Here is a 20152-nt window from a genome sequence, read left to right on the forward strand (position 1 = left end):
ACCCCTACTAAAATTTCGGCTTCAATCTCTTGAAAACTGTTACTTTAATAAAAAATATAATCCAATAAAAGTGTTTGTATCTTTTTTCTTTATATATTAGCATTATTTTTATTCGGTAAAAGTTGACGATAATATAACTTCTTTTTTTTAGAGTTCGACTAATTGGAATTTTTAGGAGACACAGATAATTTCTGACATTTCTTTTTCAGCAGCTCAGTCAAAAAAACTTCTCTAAAATTTTTGTTGTTTTAATTTCGTATGGAGGTATAGTTTTGGTAATTTTATAATAATTAAATGTGAATTTTATAAGTGAACGTTGGTTTGATTAATTATTATTTGAGTTTGAATGAGTTTATGTTGAATTATTGTTGTTTGCTTAAGATTTTGATTCGGCTATGTATGAACAGTCACCTGGGGCATTTTTGATTATTTTGGGAGTAAAAATGAATTTTCAAAAGCTTTAAAAATTATATTAGCTAATTTTAAATTATTAAAAAAATTATTATATTTTGAGTTTTATCGAAAAAAAGGATTATGTTTGAATTTGATTTATCAAGAAAAAGAGTTTAATGAAAGAGAATTGGATTTGAATTGTTTTTAAAGAGAGATTATGATATTTAGAAAACACCTGGGCAGTATGCAAGGGTTGTAACTTAGTCTCACATGCTCCGGGTATGAGATGAGGAAGAAGAATTATGAAAACTGAATTTAATTATGAAATTTTGAAAGATTATGAAAGAATCGATATAATAATAAATTTTTGAATGAAAAACCTGGGTAGTAGCAAGGGTGGTTCATCCTGTAACACCCCAATTACCCTAAACCTTACCCCTAGCCATAAAGCAAAGGTTAATCAGAGGTTACGACAGTCCTAAGGCTTATACACATTTATATATATAAGGAAATAATATATTCTAGAAGCCCGATGAAGGATTAAGCTCAAAACAGAATTACAAAAGTGCGAAACGTTCACACGGAACTAACGCACAAGACACAAGGTATGGATGCAGGAGAATAGAACATATATAGATATAAGAATATAATACTCATAGGGAACTAGCCGCAACTTGCGGAGTTTAAGCCGACTAGTTATATACAGACATACAGAATTTTGAAAGTTAAAACAGGTTATACAACTTATCTCTCAAGTAAGCCTCTAAGGCCATAAAGATAAAAATACAAAGAGATTGGAGAGTAACTACAACAAGTAAAACAGAAATAAACTAGGGAGGAACCATACTCCGCTCTGTCACCATATCCGCAATTTCACCGAGGTGAATTATGACTTGCATCTGAAAAACAACAACAAAGTATGGAATGAGAACCGGAGGTTCTTAGTATGGTACAGTGCCCAATAATGTAAGATGTAAGGCTCCGAGACGCCGAAGGCAATTCTAGAACTTCACACCAAACATATATTCAAGCTTAGAACAAAATAATTAACATAAATAATTAACAGAATTTTCTAAACTTAAAGGATTTCTAACTAATACTAATCACACCGCTGTATCCCACAGCCTTCGCCAACCTAACCTCCGTGCAATCCTATCGCCACCACCTACCTAACCTCCTCAGCACCAGACAAACACAAGATAAATGCAAGCAAGTAAAACACAGATAGTATTCATTTACAGCAAGTAGGCATGTTATACAATTAGGCAAACTCAAGTAATCAAAGCAAACAAGCGTATAGAAGATGCATATAATGAATGTCTATCCTATTGGCTCATGATATCACTTGTCGGTCCTTAAATGCCAACCCGACACATCCTCTTGAATGTAGCCTTTTCTACCACGCTAGAGATAGGGGTGGCAAACGGGCCTTAATCCGCCGGGCCGGCCCGCGTAACCCGCCAAAAAGGCGGGCTGGGCTGGAAATTTGGGACCGCCGAAAGACAAAAGCCCGCCTAACCCAAACCGTTTAAACTGTGGGCTTTGGCGGGGTGGGGCGGGCTTCCCCGGTGAGCTGAAGCTTAATCCCTAATTCCAGATTTGCAGCTGCCTCACTCTCGCTCCTCTCAGTTCCTCGGCAGTACTCAGACACTCAATCGTCTCGTCTCCAGTCTCCTCGACAGCTCTCAGCCTCTCACTCGATTCCTCAGTCTCAGTTCCTCAGTTCCTCACCGTTAGTTCCTCAGTTCCTCACCGTCACTCTCAGTCTCTCACTCGGTCATCCTCAGCTCCTCACCATCACTCTCAGTCTCTCACTTCCATCGTCCATCGACCTCAGATCGAACTTCAGAGTTCCGTCCTCACCCCTAACGGTCGCTGAGTCAGAGTCAGTTCCTCACCGTCGATCTTCGGTTGTCGTGGCCTACTGAGTTATAGCCACCGCTGCTGCTCCATCTGGATGTCGTTGCTGCTGCCTGCTGGTCTCGATCCTGGCTCCTGGGTCTTGTGAGTCATGACTTGTCCTCTAACTCTGCTGGTCTCGCTCTCGGTCACAGTTGCTCCACGCTCTGGGTCTTGTGTTTTGTGCTGTTTGATATAGGTAAATTAGGGTTGATATTTGGTTGAGTTTTGATTATGGTTGATATTTGGTTAAATCTGATTATGGTTGAGTTTCTTATTTACATTTTCTTATTTACACACTCCTTGATCCTTCAAGGTCTCCACAACTCTAACCTTTGCTAATGCTATTACCTGAACATATATTTGTAACTAATTCTTTGTTTTCAAATTATTAACACAAGTTGATATATGATATACTTGATGATTGTAATTTATAGTGTGTGTTGCTAAGTGAAGGTGCATGGTGTTGTTATTTATTATGTACAAAAAAGGGTGTTACTAAACTACGAAAAGTACCAAAGATTTGGACAAAATAAAACTAGAGGTATATAGATAGTGGTTTTGAGGAAGCCAATGGTATATAAATAATGTTGTTTGGAGTTTTGGAATAAGGTTCAATGCATTATCCTTATATTTTGGATTTAGACCACTTGTCTTTGTCACACAAAGTGTCACGCTCACTTAATGTTCGTATATGAGCATAATGTAGATTACAAAATTTCAATTTATATGCAACTAATCCTTTTTTTTGTTTTGTTGTTACATCAAATGCAGCTGTTTATGCAGTTGCTAGTGCAGTTTTTAGCACCCAAGTGGTGAATTTGATAATAGATTAATTGCTCAATGTTTATGGATCCATTATGTCATGCCATCATGAGAGGAATTTCTTTATAGGGTTGATCTTTAAAGAGAAATAATGATTGTTGGTTAAATACTTGAATCTGATGCAGATTCAGAAATTGTTTCTTTTTTTGTGTTGTTTCATAATGGTTGAGTTTTGATTATGGTTGATAATGGCTGATATTTGGCTGAATACTTGAATATGATGCGGATTCAGAATTTATTTCTTGTTTTTTGTGTTGTTTCATAATGGTTGAGTTTTGATTATGGTTGATAATGGTTGATATTTGGCTGAATACTTGAATCTGATGCGGATTCAGAAATTTTTTGCTATTTTTTGTATGGTTTGCTAATGGTTGAAAAACCTAGTTCATATAAACAATTTACATTTACTTTTATTTCAGGAAATATGAATTCTAAAACTGTGAGTAACCTTGTTACTACTGGAGTTGGTTTTGAGGCTGCTCCGGTCGAGGTTGATGAACCTAGTTCGAAAAGGCTGAGGCCAGCAACCTCCGATGTTTGGAATTTTTTCAAAAAGCTCATTCCAGATAAGGATGGAGTAGAACGTGCTGAGTGTAAAGGATGCAAGAAAGTGTTTAAAGCTGGAGGTAAGCGATATGGCACTTCTACTATAAAACAGCATCTTGATAGTTGTACTCAAATTAAGTATGAAGATATTGGTCAGACTATAGCAGAATTGCAACTTAAAATGGGTTCACTGAAGATTGATTTAGGAGTGGCTAGAGATATGTTTGCTGGGTATGTAGTTGCTGGGGATAAGCCTTTTAATATGGTTGATGATAGGAGATTTAGAAATTGAGTGAAATATATTAGTCCAACTTTGAAACTTCCTTCTAGGAATACAGTTAAGGCTGACATAGTGAAAGTTCACAAGAGAGAAGCTGCGAAACTTAAAAAAATTTTAGTTTCCATTCCAAATAGAATTTGCTTAACATCTGATCTTTAGACTTCCAGTACCAATGAGGGGTTTATATGTTTGACTGCACATTTTGTTGATGAGAACTGGAAATTACAGAGTAAAATTCTCAATTTTTGTCATATGCCTCCTCCTCACACAGGATTTGAGTTGTCTTCTAAAATCTTTACGCTTTTGACTGAGTGGAAAGTTGATAAAAAGATTTTTTTCCATTACTTTGGATAATGCTTCTTCTAATGATACTTATGTTGAACACTTGAAAAGTACTTTGGATGTGCATGGTTCATTGTTGTGTGGTGGTGAATTCTTTCATGTTCATTGCTCTGCTCATATTTTAAATTTTATTGTCCAAGATGGAATGAAAATATGTGGTGATGCAGTGTATAAGATTAGAGAGTCTATTAAGTTTCTGAGAAAATCTGAAAGTCGAATGGTTAAGTTTAAAGAATGTTTTGAAGATATTGAGGGACTTGAGTATACGACTGCATTATGTTTAGATGTTCCTAGTAGGTGGAATTCACTTTATGCAATGCTTGCAAGTGCTATTCCTTATAAGAAAGCTTTTGAAATGTATAAAGTAAAAGAAGCTGGGTTTAGGGAGTATTGTCCTTCATCAGATGAGTGGAGAAGAACTGAAAAGATATGTGATTTTTTGTTACCATTTTACGAAACTACCAAGTTGATGTCCGGAACTTCTTACCCAACATCCAACTTGTATTTTTTACAAGTTTGGCAAATCCAGATTATTTTAATGAATAGTTTGAAGAATGATGAAGTGCTTATAAGGAACATGGGAGAAAAAATGATGATTAAGTTCAAGAAATATTGGGAAAAATACAGTGTTGTTCTTGCATTTGGGGCAGTTCTTGATCCTAGATTTAAACTCAACACTTTGGTTCATCGCTATAATGAGATTGATCCTATTAGTGCTAAAGACAAAGTGGAGCTTGTGAAGAGTAAGTTATACAAGCTTTTTGAGGTTTATGACCAAAATTCCTCTACAACTGTAGAGAGTTCTTCCCAACTTTCAAGTAATTTTTCTCAAGTAACATCTTCTGCAATTGGAACTCAGCTTATTAAAATTGTTGGTGTAAGTATTTTTATCTACTTGATTATATGTGTTTCTTATTTTTCATGCTTTTTGATTCATATATTGTTTCTAATGCAAAGGATTTGATGTCCCGTAATCAAGAAGCTGAAGTGAAAAGTAGAAAGAACCAACTGGATATTTATTTGAGTGAGGCAACATTATTTTGCAATGATGCAATCATTGATGTTTTGCAATGGTGGAAAGATAACCATCATCGTTTTCCAACACTATCACTAATTGCACGAGATTTGTTGAGCATTCCTATTAGTACCGTGGCTTCAGAATCTGCATTTAGTATGGGTTCTCATGTTTTGAATAAGTATAGAAGTCGTTTGTTGTCAGATAATGTTGAAGCGGTAATTTGCACCAGAAATTGAGTTGAAATTACTTTTCATCATGATTTTTCATACCAAATTCATCACGTGGCCAGTACTTGTTCCTTGTTAATGCTCTGCATTTGTTTGAGTAACTTGACTTCATTGCTATAAAGTGTATCACTTTTTGTACCAAGTACCTTTACCATGTGACTTTTGCATTATATGCCATGATGAATAAGGAGATCTCTTTTGATTAATAGATTGGTTATTGTTTATTGTGATATCTTATATCAATTTTGTGCTTTCACTTGCACAATTTCAATATCCAATATCTCAATTATTCAATTTACTTTAGTTGTAGTCACCTAGGTTTTTTTATGTCTTATCTCTTGCTTATTCTTTACCTACAACCTAGGCTACTTGATTGAGGAACATACAATTTCTTTTGATTGTGGTTGCCATTTTTACCTAGCCAATGTGTGTGTTCTAAATCGTGCACACTTAGAATACACACATTGTCTTTCATTATACCACACTCATACACTTTTTCCTTAATTCTTGTCTATTTGTTTTAAACAGCAACCCGGAGCCCCAGTTTCCACCAGCTGAAGGTGGAGCCTCATAGTTCTTCACTCCTCGGATTGTGTTCGTGCACGGAGGACCGTGCAACGCTTAAGTGTGGGAGAGGATTCACCATTTTCGGGGCGTAAATCTCTCTTTCTCAACACTTTGCACTATTTTTTTCTTTAGTTTTTAGTAGTTATGTCTTCTATAAATATTTGTTAGTATTTTATTTCATTGCACTTTGCTTAGTTTGCTTATAGTTTTCTTTGCATGTCACTTAGTATATGAAATAAGTTTGGTAAAACAACAAAGAATTTTCAAGAAATCTCTTTTAGGGCATTCCATTGATTAGATTTGAAACTTGTTTTTGATCTTGTTTGAAGTATTTTCTTATGGAACATAGAAAAGAGCTTGAACAAAACACCAAGTGAAATTTGAGCTTTAATTTTATGGTTGCATATTTTGAACCATAGACTTTGTTCTTGTGTGATAAACTCCTTTTATGATTGTAATCTTTGGTTTGCTTGATTCTATATGTCCTGTATTTGGTGTTTAAATGCATTTAGTACGATTGAGGCCATTTTTGAATTGAACTCGCTTAACCCATATGGCCAACCCTTACATCTACCTTTGTAAACCACTTTTGAGCCTTTTAATTCTGCTTTTGTTCTAATTTTAAGCACATCTTTTGCCCTAAGCGAAAAACCAATATTGTCCATTAATTGTATCTTTTATTAGCTTGGGTTGAGTAGTATGTGCTATTCAAGTGTGGGGGGGGCAGGGATTTTTAGGAAACATTGGTAGAAGGTTACTTTGGGTGTTCATTGAGAAAATTTGGAAAAATGGGTAAACACTCATGCATCTATTAATTAAGACATATGCATCTCTTTTATATGATGAAAGAAAAAAAAATTTGGTGTACATACTTTGTTCATTAAAAGAGAGAGAGAGAGAGAGAGAGAGAAGAAGAAAAAGAAAAGAAAAAGAAATGATAATAAGAATGTAAATAAAGGATGTATATGTGTGTGAATTAGAAGGAAGAATGCATAAGTGAGTGTGAAAAAGGAGATGAATGGGAAGTTAGGGTGTTTTCTTGTGTGTGAATAGGTTAATATAGGATTAGGTGGAATACCTGAGCTAATCAAAGATCCAATTTTCTAAGTCCACTTAACCATATTAATCCTACCCTTACCCTAACCCCATTACAACCCTCCAAAGATCTCATGATATTTGCATTCATTCATCAAGTATTAGTTGATTGTGAGATGATTAGCAAATCCTGGAAAGCATGACTAAATGAGAATTGAGTGATTAAGCCCAACACACTAAGTGATTAGAGTGTAAACACATCCGGTGAGGGGTTCAATTGCTCAATTCTATATTCTTGTTCCTTATATTGTATCTTCTTGTAAGTTGTTTGTTAGTTTTGAAAATTTCAATTCAAATCTTTGGACATTGATCGTATTGCATTGATTTCTTGTCTTGGCCCTAAGTTTCTACTTTGGATTGATTGGAGGTCTATTGTGTGTTTTTGCCAAACTCCATAGGAACCATAGTATAGGTATAGATACATAGCATTGTGCATAGTTGCATACATGTAAGTAGTTGCATTAAATAAGTTTCTTACCCTTTTACCCTTCTCCTTTGATTGTGATTAGCATGAGGACATGCTATTGTTTAAGTGTGGGAGAATTAATGAATCCATATTTGATGATATATTTTGGTTTGATTTGAGTGGATTTCATCATATAAACCCACATTTATTCATCTAAATATCATACTTTTATGTTCCCTCCCTAAATTGAGCTTAATTGTGAAAACATGCTATTTTATGCTTAATTTAATCAATTTTATTCTACTTTCATTACATTCGATGCCTTGATATGTTTGATGAGTGATTTCAGGTGTAATAGGTAGGAATGACTTGATGAGAGTGGAAGAGAAGCATGGAATTGGGAGAAAACGTGAAGAAATCAAAGGAGAGAAGCATTTCAGCCTGTGCCCATGCCCAAGGGTCAAAATCAGCACCTATGCCCATGCACTACCATATATTATAGAATATATTTTAGGAGTAGTTTTAGGGTAGTTTTAGGTTTTCTCTCTTAGGATTTTATTTAGGTTTTCAATGTAGCATTATATAGTTCAATTTTGTTCTTGGATTTTGCTATCTCATTGTAAGTATTTCCTTTCATTTTTTCTTTATTACATCACTTGTTCTACACTTTCATATATTTTAATTTCCTTTGCCAATATATATCTCGGACGAGATCTTCTGTACGAGTCAGAGCTGTTGTGTCCGACTTGTTGGACTTGGTGGTGGTGCTGATCCTTTGTCCCCGGAGGATGGGGGGTACCTGCAAGGGACTCCGATGCTTAAGTTAGCAAGGGTATTAAGCAGGTATTGAGTAGAATCAGAGTATGAGTTATACCTGGGTGCTCCAGTGTATTTATAATGGTGTAGAGTTACCTTTGCAGATAAGATAAGTTAGTTATCTTATCTTTATCTTTATCTTTATCTTTCATGGGAACCGCCCTTATCTCTATAGGCTTGGGCTGCCTTTGGATTGGGGTCGTGTTCCTCTATTTGGGCCCTTCATTGGGCTTTCCTGTGATTTGGCCGAGCTCTTTGAGAAGAGGTCGGTTTGTCCTGACCTGAAGAGGTCGGTCGCTTTGTCTGTAGAATATCTCGGGTCGGACAGCTCGACCCAGGTATGAACAGTGCCCCTGCTCGAGCTCGGTCCTCCTTTGGAGGTAGAGCCTTAGTTTTTCGAATCTTCTCGGGTGGAGCCGAACTCGAGCATTTTGTCGACTTCATCTTTGTAGAGTTTCTTTTTGAATGCGGAACGTTTCGCTTCCTCTGAGAGCGCGCGCCTTTGTATTAGCGTCCTAGCCTTGGGAATGTGCGAGGGTTTTAATGCCCTCATTAATTGGTTTTTAATGCCCCTATTATCTCTTGGTTTCTTTTATTCAAATTTTGTATCCAAGAGACGGTTTTCTTTTTCCTGTAACTTCCCTTCTTTTTCGCCGTTTCCTGTCCTGCATTTCTTATTTTCTTTCTGTGACGTTTTGGCATTTGCTGGTGCTTCTGCTTCGCGGTCGATCCTTGCTGCTCTGCTCTGCTTTTTAGCTTTTTCCTTCAAAGCTTTCCTCCTTCTTCCAGGTTGGTTTTGCTTTCTCTTCACCGTTTATTTCTGCTGCTTTATTTTTTATTCTTTGATGACGCTCTAATTTTTGTACGTCAGAAAGTTCGAACCTTTTCCTTAGTTTCTGTACTTGGTTTATTGCTGTGATGCCTGTTTCTTGGTCTTTTCTTTGTCCTTATGTATGCTTTGGGTGATTTTCCTGGTTCTGGCTTCTTTTTAGGGCTTTGTGTGTTGTCGTTGATTTCTATACTGCTGTTTCGAAAAAGGTTGCTCCTTTGATAACTTGTTTACTCCATTGATGATTTTGTTTTTGTTGATGACTTTTCTTTGATAGAGACGGTGGTTTTTGATGACTTTCTTTTGACTTTTGCCTTTTTCTTCTCGGGACACTATTTTGTTTGAAAGAGGGTTTTATCTTTGTAGCTTTTTTCTGGGACTTCACTCTATCATTGCCTCCAAAGGATGCCCCTGGACCTTGGTGTGCGTCTTGGAATTTTCCTTTTATTGTTTTGTGTGCTTAAGGTCGCATTTGTTCGAGTTGCTTCCATTTTGTCTGAACTTGCTTTTTTTTGGGGTTAGTAACCCGTTTCCTTTTCTTTGTAGGATTAGTTGGCCATGTCGTCTCACAAAAATATTGTCGAGGCGTCCTCTAAGGTTCCTAAGGGGGTGTCCGACTGGTTGGACTCCCTGGTGTTGCTGTGTGTATCCCTAGCTAATGCGAAGTTCTGCACAGAGCTTAGGAAACACCATCAGATATGTAGTAGTGAGAATCAAGAATGCAACTATAAGTTGGTGGCACCCGATTCTGATGACAGGGTCTGTTTTCCTACTTCGACCCAGGGAGAGCATCCTTTCTTTTATGCATACGATTTCTTCTTTAGCCAGATGGATATTACCTTTCCTTTTACTTCCTTTGAGACCGACCTATTGTGGTCTTCCAACGTGGCCCGATCTCAGCTTCATCCGAATTCTTGGGGTTTTATTAAGATTTTTCAGATGGTTTGTCATGAGTTTGGTGTTAAACCCTCTTTAACCCCTTTTCTGTATCTCTTTGTGTTGACCAAGTCTGGGACTACCAAAAAGAAAGCTTCTTGGATTTCTTTTAGGTCGGCTCAGGGACATAAAGTCTTCTCCATGTATGATGAGTCTTTTCGCGATTTTAAGAATTACTTTTTCAAGGTCCGAGCTATTGAAGGAGCTCGTCCTTTCTTCCTGGATGAGAATAGCGAGCCTCATTTTCCTTTAGAGTGGCAGAGGAATGTAGTTGTGTCTAGGTATACCTGGGAGATATTAGACGAGGTCGAGCAGGCCTTCGTCGCTGCTTTAGAGGATATTTGGGGGAGCCTCCTCATCTTGAGACCAAGAAATTTCTGTGGGATCCGTCCTTGATTCGTGCTGTGCTGGGTATTTTATAAACTGTGTTCCCATGTCTTTTGTTCTCTCCTTTCTTTTCTGGGTATTCATAAGTCCTTGTATTTTTCTTGTTTTTCAGAGATGTCAAAGAATAATGATTCACTGAAGGCCTTTAAGAAAGCGAGGAAGGCTACCGCGGCTCAAAACGTCCCGGCCAAAGTGGTCGGGGAAGGATCCTCCCAAGTTTTATCGAAGCCGTCCATCCCGAGCTCTCCTGGGCCGAGGAGGATGATCCCGACTCCCCGGGTTCATTTGGTTGACCCGCCTCAGACTTCAGTGGGTGCCTCTGCTCCTCCAGTTGCTCCTCCACCAAAAAGACCTCGGACTATCAAGCCGTTTAATCTTGGCGCTCCCGATTTTGATGCTGTTGGGTTTGCAGACCAACAGATTGCTCCCCACAGTGTCATGCCTACCGACGATGTATCCATTCTTCGTCATTTAGAATTTATTACTCAGAGTGGTATTCCTCTGGCACACATGGGAGCGGCTTTATACCAAACTGCTCAAGATTTTCCTATTCATGCTACCAAGGCTTTTATGGAGGAGGCGAAATCAGAATTTGACCGAATTAAGGGTTTGAAGGAGGAGCTCGAGGTGGAAGTGACCGAGCTGAAAAAAGAGATGAAGGGGGAGAAGGCCCGGGCTGTTGGTCTGGCGGCTGCTGCGCAACTGGCCGAGGATACGGCTCAAAAACACAAGGATAGCTATGTTACTACTTATAGATAGGTGATGGGGCTTAGGAATAGGTTAGAATCTGTTCAGGCCGATTACTCTAAACTTCAAAGTTATCTCGTAGGTAGTGTTACTGCGGCTTATGAGAATCTGAAAGAGCAATTCCGAGTTCTTGCGCCAGATCTCGACCTTTCTCTTATTAGCCTGGACAATATTGTTAGGGATGGTAAGATTGTCCCTGACGATCCCGATGATGATGATGATGTTCGCCCTTCACTACTTACTACCAAGACTTCTACCGTGCCGACCTCTCCGACTTCTACTGCCGGGATCAGTCATCCAGAAGGGGAACCGGATTGTCAAATCTTGAACCGAGATGATGGGACGGTAGATGCGGTGCCTCTTCAGACTCGTCCTCCTTCACCCCAAGTTGATGCTGATGAGAAGTCTTCTAATGTCGACTAAGTTTTCTTCCTGTTTAATGTTGATAGCCCGGTCTGTGGGCTTTTGAACTCTTTATTTTTGTAAATGGTGTTTTGCTGACTGTTGATGCTTTTTGGGTTGCTTGTTTAGCAACTTTTATTTTGAAAAACAAAGTAGTTTCCGAGCTTCCGGGGCTGATTTTAGTGGCCTCTGAAGCTTGCTTATTATCATAACTTAGTAGTTTTTATATCATGTCTGCTTGCACTCATCTTGGTATCTTCGTAGGCTGGGACATGATCATCTTGACCCTTTTGTCTTGGTTTTGTTTGTAATCCTCCTTTTTGGGCCTCATTTAAGTCTCTTTGGGGGACTATTGTTTGTAATTTGTGTCCTGAGACTTTCATCATGTCGGGTCCTGTCGAGTTACTAGGTAATCCTTTTTCTTGGATCTTTGTTTAGATCTCTTTTGGGGATTTACCTTTTGTAGCTTTACATCTTTCTGGGCCGACTTTGTCATGTCGGGCCCTGTCAAGTTACTTGATAATCCTCTTTCTTAGACCTTGTTTAGGTCTCTTTTAGGGATTACCTTTTGTAACTTATCTTTCTGGGCCGACTTTGTCACGTCGGGCCCTGTCAAGTTACCTGATAATCCTCTTTTTTGGACCTTGTTTAGGTCTCTTTCAGGGATTACCTTTTGTAACTTATCTTTCTGGGCCGACTTTGTCACGTCGGGCCCTGTCGAGTTACTTGATAATCCTCTTTCTTGGACCTTGTTTAGGTCTCTTTCAGGGATTACCTTTTGTAACTTATCTGTAGGAGTCTGACTTCCTCATGTTGGGCTCTTTGAAGTTATAGTAATCCTCTTTTATAGGGTTGGCCAGACCTCTTTCCAGGGCTTTACTTATAACTTGATTTGTTGTGGCTGGTCCAACTTTTTGTGCCAGCTAGTCTTTAAGTTATTTTATAGCAATCCATTTTATTAGGACCTCGTCAGGTCCTTTCTATGGATCACTTTCTATAACTTCTTGCATTATTCTGTTTTCATCTTTGCCGATTTTGTAGATTTTGGGTTTTAGCCCTCGTTTTTATCGTGATCGCACAGTGAATTTGGTTTTCACTTTTTGTCGATCTGTAGCTTTATAATCGGGCGATGAATGTTTTTAGAATAATATGACTTGAGCGTTTATAGAGAATCTGAACCAATTTTATTAAAAGAGAATGCAAATATACATGAGAAATCACTACAAGAAAAATACCCATTCAGCCACACTTTTTTTAGGCTACATTTGAAAAGCGTAGCCTATTCATACTTTTCTCTGTGTTGCCTTTTTATAAGAGAAAAGGATACACAAATGCAGCATCATTTAAAAAGCGTAGCCTTAGGTATTAAAGATATCACTTAAAAAGCGTAGCCGTAGGTTGATATCTATAGGTTCACTTTTCATATCAAAGGAGACGCTTTTAAAGGATAGCCTATTTGTTAAGTTTTGGGTGCGTTTCAAAAGTGATGCCTAATGTCTCTAGAGCCAAAAACTTAACACTTAGTAATTTTTTTCCTTGTTTTTCCTGAAAGACCTTAACATTTAGTAAAACTTAGCAAATTAAACTTCGAGTCTCAGTCACCTTCATCCTCGAGCAACAAACCCTCCATAGCTCATCAGTCACCCTCGATAGCTCACCATCGTCGCCCCCCACTCACGCTCGCCATTGACCCTCTCACTCTCGGTCTCGCCATTCACCCTCTCACTCTCGCCATTGACCGCCTCACTACAAGCGGAAACCCTCTCACTGTCGCCATTGAGAGTCATCGCCTCCCACTCACGACTCACCTGCACTACTCTCCACATTGACCGCCGTCATCTCCTCTTCGCCATCGCTTGCACTGATCGTCGCTGTGCGGCCCTCACCATCGTCGGTGTGCGACCGTCACCATCGTCGCTGCGCCACTCTCACCATCATCATCTCCGTGCTTCTCATTATCGTCTTCGCTGTGCTCACATCATTGAATAAGTATGTATTGATTTCTATTTGCTTCTGAAATTGATCAGTGGCTTAGGGTTCCTATTTTAGGGGTTTTAATTTGGGGCTTTTAATCTCTGAAATATGGGTCTGTGAACTGTAATTTGATAACATGCATGATGTTATTGATGAAGATGTGTGGTATTTTAGGGTTTGTGAACTGTGATTTAATATACAGCTTGTCTATTTTCTCTGTATTTTTGTTTCTGAGACTGAATCCAAATGCAGCGTTAATAAGCTTTTGTTTCTGTGATTTCTCAATGAATAAGTTGGCTTTCGTTTCTCTGTTTTCAGCTTCCTATTTTCAGCTTCCTGTTTCTAACAGAGTTCTTACAGTTTGAACGGTTTCTTGGTTACCCAGAAACAGAAATGGTGTGAAGAATGTAAAGAATGAAAAGAAGACAAGGAGTAGAGAAGAAGTAGAAGAGGAAGAAGAAAGGTGAACTGAATTGTAAATTGAATTGAAAGAAAGAAATCTGATTAACATGAAAATCAATCATATACAATCCTGTTTATGTAGCCATATACCTGCAGTTTTATAAGTGCTTCAATTGCAGTTTGGTTGATTAAAGGGCTAGTTTTGTTTATCCGCATAAAAACTCGTATACCTGCTTAGAAGAATTTCTTAATTCGTCAATTTCGTTGTCCTGCAAGGATCTGTTTTTGGATAAGGTATAAGTTGCAGCTTTTTCCTCAGAGTTCATGCTTTTATTAGTTATATGTCTAACAGGACTGATAAATAGTCTTTTGCAATTTCCTGGGTAATTCTGCTGCACAACATACCTTGTAGAAAACCTTTTAACTACTGAATTTATTGACTTTGTCTGCACATAACCATTAAAAGAGCTCAAAATACTTAGCTAATGTGGTCTAATCTGGAGAGAAAATAACTCAAGTTGTAGAGTAGTTCAAGTGTATCTTTATTATCCAAAATTTGTGACAATTTTCTCCGCAAAGAAGGCTCGGTTTTGGCAAGAAATTAACCCCGCTCAAACCCTCAACTTTTCACCAATTAATAGGCCATGAATATTGTTGCCAATAACTTTATAGTTAGAGAAAAAACGTCATTTATGCTTAGTCCTACTATAGTGTTATCTCTATATTACATATTAGATGCGTAAATCCCTTTTCCTAAATATAATCAATTTGTCACCCACCGGTCATTTTCAATATTTTTCCAAGACGATGCTAAAAAGAACCTACAATATATTTTATAAGCTAAGCATTAATTTCTACTAAAGCTAGTTATAAACTAGCTCAATTGCCAACCTATATTCTCAGTTTTATAATGGGCAGCTTAATAAGTATTTCCCCAGAATAAGAATAAGAAAATAAAACCAAGAGACTAATTCAAAGTAATGGACATAAGAGTTTTCTTACACTTTTAAATCCTTTATGCTTCCAAGAAATAGCCTAATATGACATCATTATTTCATGAAAGAAGACAAACCTTATGTGTATTTGATAAGCTGCCAAAATGTTGCTTAAACATATCACTGTCTTCTTCACAATTTAAACTGCCAATGTTAGCTTCAAGAATCGGTTTTGACTCACTTACAGATTCATCTAAATTGAGCTACTCTGCTTTTATATCAGAAATTTCTTCAGAAGACAAAGAAGAAATACAACTATTATTGAAGTCAACTTGCTCTTCTGAAACAACACCCAACTCTTCTGAAACAGAAATGGTGTGAAGAATATAAAGAATGAAAAGAAGACAAGGAGTAGAGAAGAAGTAGAAGAGGAAGAAGAAATGTGAGTTGAATTGTAAATTGAATTGAAAGAAAAAAATCTGATTAACATGAAAACCAATCATATACAATCCTGGTAAGGTGAACAAAGAATGAAAGGGTTATGGATGGGTAAAACTATATAAGAAAATTGAGTTTTCTAAGAATAAATATTTATAATTTACTTTTTTAATTTATCAATTTCTACACTTTAATTAACAATCAAATCCTTGTATACACACCTGTATACACACTTCTGATATGTCAAGCTAAACTATATAATTATTTTAAACATATTTTGAGACTTCACTCAATAATTAATTTTAAGTATTGGTTGTTGAATAGCTTAGTTGTTATTAGATTAAGAAGCAGTTACGTTCACACGGTCATAGCCTCCATTTTTCTTTGTTTGACTTCATGACTTTTTTGTTAGTCCAAGTCTTACACACGGTCCATTTCTTTCAGATTAATATAAAATAATATGAAATATGAACATGAAACGTTTTTTCTTTTCATGATGTCACCATTTTTTATAAGATTATATTCATTCATGCAATCATCTATCTATATTATTTAATTAATTAATGAATTTGTGTGGTTTCTTTTTAGGAAAGGGAGATTTAATAACATGTTCTAAGCAAAAGAATTCAGAGTTATTTCACACGGTTCTTAGAGGCTTAGGACAATTTGGAGTTATAACAAGAGCAAGAATTTCTCTTCACCCAGCACCCACAAAGGTACGTTTTCATTTTAAAAAATATAAAAAAATACTTTATTTTTAATTTTATCTTTTTTAAATTAAGATTTAAAGCTTAAATTTTAAATTTTAAAATTTAAAGTTATTTAACTTTCTAATTGATAGAAATCTGATTGTTTGACATCTCCATTGTAGAAATCTAGGTAATCATCTATAAAAATGGGGACATTGTAGTTACTTATACCCCTTTTGAGTAAAACTACAATTTTTCCCTCAGATGCTGATTCTTATGGTAATATTCTTCTGAGACTGAAGTTGATTTCTTGAATAGGTGAATGATTTAATGTGTTATGTGTGTAATATTGAAACACTTTTTGTTTTGAAAGTTTTTGTACTTGATTAAATGTTTCTCTTTGATATTTTTTTCTTTTAAACTGTTAGTGCGGTAATTGGCTTTCTGCTAGAACCTGTGGTTTAAAATTGTTTGTGTTTGATTTTTTTTATTTGTTATGTATTTATTTTTTTCTGAACTCTGTTTGTTCTGTGAGTTATTGGCATGAGGGTTTGTGCTAGGTTTAAAAAAATTGTTATGACATGAACTTTCTTGTGATAGTTCAATATAAACCTCATGTGGAGCATTGTTGTAAAGATGAAATAAGAGAACTTTTAACAAAGGAGCTAGATAGGTCGATTAATAAGTTATTGATTACACTTATTGATGACATCTAAAACAAATTAGATAGACATACTCTAAATCCAATGCAGGGTTCTTGGCCACATCGCAGGCGAACACTGGAGAATTCTGTGACCCAACTCCACTGGAGTTGAAGAACAGAGCCACGAAAGAGAGCAAAACAGAGACCTTGGGTGCTCTATTTTCCGAAAGAGCCATTCCCATTATGGAATAGCCAAACAAGGGTACACTAGTTATGAATATCATGAGCTATGTATATATATAATATTGATATAACATGCTTAAACTAGTCCGTGAAACTCAGCAACCTCTTTTTCTTTTTTTACTTGAGACACTCATTTTGTTTGGATGCTCAACTTGCACCACAGATATAATCCATGATATTGGTTACATTAAGAGAACTATTATGCATTATTAATTTATCATTGGTTAAAAAGACCTTTCTCCCTAACTGTTTGTGAATAAAAACAACATGTAGAAGGTTATTTATCTAAATGGTTTCTTCTGATATTCTCGTAAATTGGAATGGAGGGCACAATTGTGCAAAGGCAGTAATTGCTTCAGAAAGTAAATCACGTGAGGCAGGTATGGCCGCAAGCTTCTATGTGTGTTTGTGGAAGGGACAAGGGACTAGAAAAAGTAAAAGGCCTATTGGTATTTAGTGAAATGCAAGAAAAAAATAAAAAATAGGTCAAGTTGGTGGTAGAAATTTTGGATAGGAAAAGGGTTCTCTTTTTCTTCTGTCTGAGTGGCACTGAGCTGTGAAAAACTGAAAACATTGTTGTGATCTTTGTGTTTATTAGTTTGGGAGATCCCAAATCCCAACTTGATCCTGTGAAGATCTTAGTCTGGATCAAAATAAATGATTTTTTGGAATGGACTCATTCTTTGCAATGTCCTCAATAAAGTCCACCCTCGTGCTGTTTATAAAATAGTTTTACACAATAATATTTTGTATTTTTACTTAATTTGATTGCCGTTATCTGTTGAATGATTTAATTGCTGCTGCTGCTGCTGGGTCCCAAATCTGTTTGATTATATCAATTTAATTCTTGCTTGCTAAATGATGATTGTGCTAAATTCGTGGTTAAATGGTTGGATATGGCAATTACAATTTTTTTGTCTGTAATTTTTAGTGTTATTCGTGGTTAAGGTTGAAGGCGAAAGTTTTTGGTTAAGGTCTTCCAAGAAGATTTTGTCAAAACGTTGATCGTGTCATGGCAAGGTACAATGCATACTTTAATTCTTTTGATTTGTTAGTTTTGAAGTTGCAATTTAACTTATTATATTTGTACTATAAATTCTATGTTTCTCTTTATTTGTTTTACCTCAATGGGTTTCTAGAGAATTACTTCTAAGACTAGGAACTATTTCCCTTTGTAGCGAATAACACCCTGCCTCCTCTATTCTTCTAATCTTCACTTTGCAACCCCTTATAAATTTTTTGCCTAAAAAATTTAATAATTATCGATTAGGTTTTGTGATATGCCAAAGGATTGGATGGATCTACCGAGGTATAGCGAAGAGTATATCAATGGTGTTATTAGTTTTTTAGACTTTGCATACTCTGAGGGAGAACCGGACGGACGACAAATTCAATGTCCTTGTAAGAGGAGTTGTAACATTAATTGGTATAGAAGAGATGTGGTATTTGACCATTTAGCAGCCGAAAGATTTGTTAAGGGATATAGAACATGGATTAATCATGGGGAATGGACAATCCCGATGGTGGTTGACGATGACACGAATGATGAAGAAGGTGCACGTGATGACATCGAAGGACTGCTTAATGATGCATTTGGAGATGTACCTCATGCTGAGGGTGTTACTGTAGGTCAAAATGAAGAGGCTAAAAAGTTTTACAATTTAATAGATGGGGCAAGTCAAGAGTTATACCCGGGTTGCAAGAAATTTTCTACATTATCTTTTACCATCCGCCTGTACTTGTTAAAGTGTTTGCACGGTTGGAGCAATGCCTCCTTCACTTCACTTCTTGAGCTATTGAAAGAGGCAATGCCTGACATTAACATACCTTCATCTTTCCATAAGACGAAGGCTATGATAAGAGATTTAGGTCTGGGTTATAAAAAAATTGATGCTTGTCCTAATGATTGCCTCCTATATAGAAAAGAACTAAAGGATGAAAAATAATGACGTATGTGTGGTACTTCCGATATACTAAAAACTCTAGTGATAATAGCGAGAACCAACCTGACAAGAAAGGTCGTCCTATTTCTGTAAAGACTCTGAGATACTTTCCTATAATTCCAAGACTTCAGAGATTATTTATGTGCTCAAAGACGACAGCTAGTCTGAGGTGGCATGATGAGGAGCGCGTAAAAGATGGGACGTTAAAGCATCCTGCTGATGGCTTGGCATGGAAGAACCTTGATGAAATGGATGAAGAATTTGCTAAAGAATCTCGCAATATTAGACTAGGCTTGTCAAGTGATGGATTTAACCCATTTCGTAGCATGAACATTTCATGGAGCACGTGGCCCGTGATGCTGATGGTATACAACTTGCCTCCGTGGATGTGCATGAAACCCGAATATTGTATGCTATCTTTGCTTATTCCTGGGCCACAATCACCTGGTAAAGACATTGATGTGTATCTACAACCATTGATAGAAGACTTGAAGTTGTTGTGGGAAAAAGGGGTCGAAACCTATGATGCGTCAAAGAATGAGACCTTTCACATGCGGGCAGCTCTTTTGTAGACAATCAATGATTTTCCTGCTTATGCTATGTTGTCTGGGTGGAGTACAAAGGGAAAGTTGGCTTGCCCTTGTTGCAACAAAAATACTAGTAGCTTACAACTAAAACACAGTCGGAAGACAGTTTATATGGACCATTGATGAGCGGATAATTTGTACGCTTTTTGGCATTGTTTTTAGTATGTTTTTAGTATGATCTAGTTAGTTTTTAGTATATTTTTATTAGTTTTTAGTTAAAATTCACTTTTCTGGACTTTACTATGAGTTTGTGTGTTCTTCTGTGATTTCAGGTATTTTCTGGCTGAAATTGAGGGACCTGAGCAAAAATCTGATTCAGAGACTAAAAAGGACTGCAGATGCTGTTGGATTCTGACCTCCCTGCACTAGAAGTGGATTTTCTGGAGCTACAGAAGCCCAATTGGCGCGCTCTTAACGGCGTTGGAAAGTAGACATCCTGGGCTTTCCAGCAATATATGATAGTCCATACTTTGCCCAAGATTTGATGGCCCAAACCGGCGTTCAAAGTCACCCTCAGAAATCCCAGCGTTAAACGCCGGAACTGGCACCAAAATGGGAGTTAAACGCCCAAACTGGCACTAAA

The 20152-nt window shown here is 37.0% G+C and overlaps 1 long non-coding RNA gene across 2 annotated transcripts; it reads left to right on the forward strand.

The window, feature by feature from the left end:
- Nucleotides 1-14077: 14077 nt before the first annotated feature.
- On the forward strand, nt 14078-18982 carry LOC110274146 (uncharacterized). 2 transcript variants are annotated; one of them, XR_008001577.1, is made up of 4 exons: nt 14078-14152; nt 16053-16180; nt 16906-17058; nt 18961-18982. It is a non-coding gene; the product is annotated as an uncharacterized LOC110274146 (long non-coding RNA). The 2 variants fall into 2 exon arrangements; XR_008001576.1 differs by lacking the exon at nt 18961-18982 and having other exon boundaries at nt 16906-17231.
- The last annotated feature ends 1170 nt before the right edge of the window (nt 18983-20152 follow it).

The sequence above is a fragment of the Arachis duranensis genome, chromosome 7 (genome assembly GCF_000817695.3).
Source record: "Arachis duranensis cultivar V14167 chromosome 7, aradu.V14167.gnm2.J7QH, whole genome shotgun sequence".
Classification (NCBI taxonomy): Eukaryota; Viridiplantae; Streptophyta; class Magnoliopsida; order Fabales; family Fabaceae; genus Arachis; species Arachis duranensis.